Source organism: Nuphar pumila, chromosome 6, assembly GCF_984573655.1.
Source record: "Nuphar pumila chromosome 6, dmNupPumi1.hap1.1, whole genome shotgun sequence".
NCBI lineage: Eukaryota > Viridiplantae > Streptophyta > Magnoliopsida > Nymphaeales > Nymphaeaceae > Nuphar > Nuphar pumila.
The window spans coordinates 87,946,777-87,952,671 of NC_143254.1; positions in this window are offsets into that span (position 1 = coordinate 87,946,777).

The window sequence follows — 5,895 nt, forward strand, 5'->3', positions numbered from 1 at the left end:
ACGTCTGAAATCATGAATTTTTGCCTCGAATATAATTCTCAAATTGAATCAAAATATCAATAAATAAATAAATATATTAATTAAAAAAATGATTCAAAGCCCTAATCATAGAAAATAAAAATAAAAATAAAAATAAAAACTCTAATCAAAATAACTATAAAAAACCTAATTTGAGAAAAAATAACAAGCATATTCATATTTATTTTATATAAAAACCAAAAACCAAACATGCAAGAAAATAAATCATATTTATATGTTTATACCAAAAACCAAAATGCAAGAGATTATATTCACAAAACAAACCAAAAACCAAAATACAATAGATTTATATACAAACCCAAAACTAAAAATAAAAATTCATATTCATATTTTTTAGAAATAAATCATAAAACCCTAAAATGCAATAAAATAAATCATAAATAAATAAAAACCCTAAACCACAAGAAAAATAAACCATAAATTAAATATCTAAAACCCTAATCAATAAAAAAAAATCTTAATCAATGAAAAAAAAAACCATAATCAATGAAAATTAAAAAAATCTTAATTAAAGAAAATAAAAAAGCCCTAATCAACGAATAAGCACCCAATATCAACCCGAAGATAATACCCGCACAATATCTACTTCAAAATAAAAGAAAAGAAAAAGAAGAAGGAAGGGGGAGACAAATAAAGAGAGGAACAAAACCTCGTTGCCACCCTCACCTCCTCTGGCCCCTCGGTGTAAACCCCCTCCGACAAAGTCGCAGGAGGAGATAAACTCACAAAAAAAGGGGGGGAGGGAGAGGATAAACCTCACCCCCCACGATCATCGGGGGGGTGAGGGTTATCCTCACCCCACTGTGAGGGCTATAAATAGCCCTCACGGTGCGCCCCTCCCCCTCACTTGAGCAAGAGGAAGAGGAAGAGCGACAGAGAGAGAGACGGGAGGAAAGGAAGAAAAAAAAGGGGTTTCAGAACTTACCGGATTTTGGCACCGGCGACGAGGTAAATACCTCCATCTTCATCTTCTTCTTCGTTCTTCTTTTCTGTTTCGAGCAAAGGGGGCCGACAACCATGGATGTCGGCGAAGCTGCAGAAAACAGAAAGAAAGGAAAAAAATGACAGAGGGATCGAGAGAGAGAGAGAGAGAGAGAGAGAGAGGGTCGACCGGCCTCGACGGCCAGCTCGTGCCCAGATGGGAACAGAGGAGAGGGTCGGCAGGGGCCTACCCCTCTACACCTGAGAATCGAAAGGGGCTCTGCCCCTTCCGCTCTTTTTAATCAAGATTGGGTCGGTCCAGGAACTACAAGAAAAATGTCAATTAGTGATGGAAATTTGCGACGAAAATAATTCATCGCAATTTTGCGATGGATTAGCGAGAGAAAATGAGTTGTCCGTAACATTGAAATTAGTTGCAGGATTAGCGACAAATATTATTCTGTCACAAACATGTCGAAACTTAGCGACGGCGTGGCGATGAATATTATTCTGGCGCGAATCAGCGTCAGTGTTGGCGATAGAATTGTTTTGTCGCTAAGTTTTGATGTTAAACGCTTATCTAAGGCACAAAAATGTGTTTGCTCTCTCTCTCTCTCTCTCTCTCTCTCTCTCATCCTCGTCGTGCAGCTCGGCCACCTACCGCTCTCCGGCGACTGCTTCGGCCACATCACTTTCTCCAGCGACCACCCCGGAACCCCCCCCCCCCCGACCCCTCCGCACCTGCTATTCCCCCAACCGCCCCCGCGTTGCTCACCCCGGCCACCTGCCGCGCTCCGGTGACCGCTCCGCCCACCTCCCGCTCTCTGGTGATAGCCTCGACCACCTCTCGCTATCCGGCGACTGCCCCATCCACCTCCCGCTATCCGACGACTGCCTTGACAATATTCGCACCTGCTCTTCCGCCGAACAACCCTGTGCTGCTCTCCGACGACCGTCCCCGCTCTTCGGTGACCCACCGACAGGAAAGTAAGTCGGTGAGCCTCTCGTACTCATGCCTCTTCTTTGTCTCTCTTTCTAAAACACTGTCGACAGGGGACCTGCCCTTCTGCTGACAGTATTTTTCAGCAGGGGATCGGCCCCCTCTGCCATTGTTATTTTTTGGCAGGGGGCTGGATCCCCTACCCTTGTTTAAGCAAGGAAGGCAGGGGATCCCCCCCCCCCCCACCATGTCGTTGTTATTTTCCGGTAGGGGGTGAACCCCCTGACCTTGTTTAAGTAAGGGTGGCATAGAATCCGCCCCCTGCCCTTGTTTAAGCAAGGGCAGCAGGGGATCCACCCCCATGCCGCTGTTATTTTCAGGCAGGGGGGCGGCCCCCTGCCCGTGTTTAAGCAAGGGCGGCAGGGGATACGCCCCCCTTGCCGCTGGTATTTTCTGGCAAGGGGGTTGCCCCCCTATTGCTGTTATTTTTTGGTAGAGGGGCGGAGTGCCCCTGCCCTTGTTTAAGCAGGGGAAGCAGGGGGATCTGTCCCCCTGCCGTTCTTTTTGCTCGGTCGACAGGGGCAGAAGCCCCCCTGTCGCTGGTATTTTCTAGCGGCAGGGGGATCTGCCTGCAGGGGGAGGAACCCCCTACACTTGTTTAAGCAACAATGGCAAGGGGATCCTCCCCCACTGCCATTGTGTTTGCTCAGTTGGCAGGGGGCGCACCCCTACCGCTGGTACTTTCCGACCTTGTTTAAGCAACAGTGGTAGAGGAATCCGCCCCCTACTGTTGTGTTTGCTTTGTCAGACTAGTACTTTCTTGTGTCTTTGTCTTTAGCAGACAAGAGTAATGTGCATTGCAGGTGCATAACAAAGCAAAATGCGCGATGTTTAATGCTAAGCATCGCATGCGGCTTAAAATGCTATGCAAAAATAAATAAGCAAAATGCAAATTGGGTAAATACCCGTGGTGAGTAAGTGATGCAAGCGCATCACATGTTATTTAATTTTTTTGTTGCAACAATTTTCTGTTCACACACTCACTTAGTTGTGGATATCTAGGACTGCTTTGATAGAGTTTGGAGATCATGTTGAGCATGATTTTAATGTATGAAAATAGATGTGTTCTTATTTTTGGAGTATGAATTTCATGCTAGGCATGGTAGTAGTTAGCGGGATATTGGAGTGTATTTGTTGTAGGTACATGTTTGACATTGTTTTGATATGAATAATTTGAATGTATTGCAATGTTTGATGTGTCTGTATTCATGCTTGCATGAAGTTATTTTTCATTTGAGTATGCCTTCCATGTAAAATTATATCATAAAAACATGCTTCAAATGAATGTATCATGTTATGGAATGTGATTTCATATTTCTAAATATCCTCGTGATGTGTATAAATATGATATGATGGTGTTACACGCGAAAATATTGAATTAGCAATGCATGCATAATAGTTCATGGAATTGCATTTTATGTTAAGCATGTTTGTGGTATAGAAGGGAAGAAAGTTTACGCATTAATTGAAACAAAAAATTGCTTACAAACAATCACCAAACAAGAATTAGTAGATAAATTAGATATTTTTTTCATCATAGCATTATTAAGATTCTCTTTTAAGTGATGATGATAATATTCATAACATTATATGACAAAATGACTGCAAATCGTGAATGGATGTACCGTAGAACAGTTGATAATGAGGTATCACATGAATATATGGATGGTGTTGACAGTTTTATTGAATTCATAATGGCAAGTGTCAGTACAGTGGATCCCACTGGTTGGATCAGATGCCCATGCACGATGTGTAAGAACAATCGATTTGTAGAACCTCATGGCGTTAGACATCACCTATACAGGAAGGGTTTTCTTAGTGGTTATCAGAATTGGACGCTTCATGGTGAAGAATTTTAGAATAATTTTGATGCACTGGTGGATATGGTGCACGATAATCCATATGTGACTTTCCTGCTATGGTATGTTATATGGTTGGAGCACACATGGGAGGTTGGCATATCTGTACTGCATGGAGGAAACAAAATATTTTAGATTGATGCATGGAAGGAAGTCGTGCTAGTTTGATTGTCATCATCGATTTCTACCAAGCGACCATCCGTTCCGACGATAAAGGAATATGTTTCGAGCAGGCACAACTGAAATAGAAGGTTCACCCACAAGATTGTCTGACATAGAGATTTTAAAAAGATTGTGATACTTTCAATGTGGACTGACTGATGCTCGTATCCCGACACCCTTTCTTGGATTTGGGAAGGATCATAATTGGACAAAAAATCTATATTTTGGGAACTACCATATTTGCTGACCTTATTTATACGACATAATTTGGATGTGATGCATGTGGAGAAAAATGTGTTTGATAATGTGTTCAATATGGTAATGAATGTGAAAGAGAAAATGAAAGATAATTCGAAGACCCGTATGGATTTAAAAGTAATATGTAAAAGTTCAAAATTGAAACTCAAAGATTACAATGGAAAAATACTGAAACCAAAGGCAAGGTACGTGCTTGGACTAGATCAAGTAAAGCAGGTATGTCAATGGTTGAGACAGTTGAGATTTTTAGATGGATACGTCTCTAACATTGCTCGGGCTGTGAAGATAGATGATGGATAGTTATATGGGTTGAATTGCCATGATTGTCATGTCATTATGCAACGGTTGATACCCCTAGCATTTCATGATATGTTAGACAAACCTATATAGGGGGTATTGTTCGAGTTGAATAGATTTTTTAGAACATTGTGTGCATCAGAAGTCGTAGTATCTAAGGTAAAGAATCTCGAGGATTTTGTCATCACTACTATTGGTTAGCTAGAGAAGCTTTTCCTACCAGCATTTTTCAATGTTATGGAACATGTGATCATACATTTGCCATATGAACTAAGGGTTGGTGGTCCTATGCAATATCGGTGGATGTATCCATTTGAAAGGTATATGTTTTTTTATATTTTTCTCTCTAATGCTATTGAGAAATTTATTATAATTAGAGATGTATATTGTTGACAGATGTATGTTTGATCTCAAAAAAAAGGTTCGGAATAAAGCAAGAATAGAGGGCTCTATTTGTGAGGCGTACAAGAGATTTCAAATTTCTCATCTATGTACTTTGAACCTCACATTTCAACATGTTACACATGCTCACCTCGTAATGATGATGGAAAACAATTTACTGTAGCTGACAAATTATCGATATTTCAACCACTTGGGCATGCATTTGGCAGTTACCGGTCAATACTCTTGGAAGATCGAGAACAAGATGCAACACAAATCTATATTTTTTTTAATCGTTCAACAATCAACCCATACATCGAGTAAGTATACTTAATATGTAACACTAAGTTCTATACGTGCGTACATGGTTCAATAATATAAGTATTTGTTAAGTGCAGACGATTTGATCTAGAGTTGCGAAGAAAACTTTCACATCTCACTGATGCAGAAGTACAAAAAGAACGTAAAAATAAGTTTGTGGCATGGTTGAAAGAGTTGGTAAGGACGATAGCATACATTCTTTTCGTGTAAATAACAATAAGATACTTAATTGATCATGATCACAGTCATTGTTTATGCTTATAGGTCCGCCATGGTGATGTTAAAGATCAAGAAATATGTGATATACAAAATGGTTTGACCAAAGTTGTGCAATGTTACAATGGGTACATTGTAAATGGTTATCAATTCCATACAAAAGACTACGGTGTCAACAAGTCAATGATGAATAGTGGCATGTGCGTTAAGGGTATCAGCTACGGTGAAAATGAACATGACTGCTATGGTGTTATAGAAGAAATAATGGAGTTGACTTACTTAGGCACAAATAATAATGTAACTTTATTTAAGTATCATTGGTTTGATCTCACAGCAACAAGAGTTGACAAAGCCTCAGGCATTATGGAGGTGAATCATAAATCAAGGTTTGGAACATATGAATCATTCATATTAGCCTCGCAAGGTCAACAAGTTTACTAT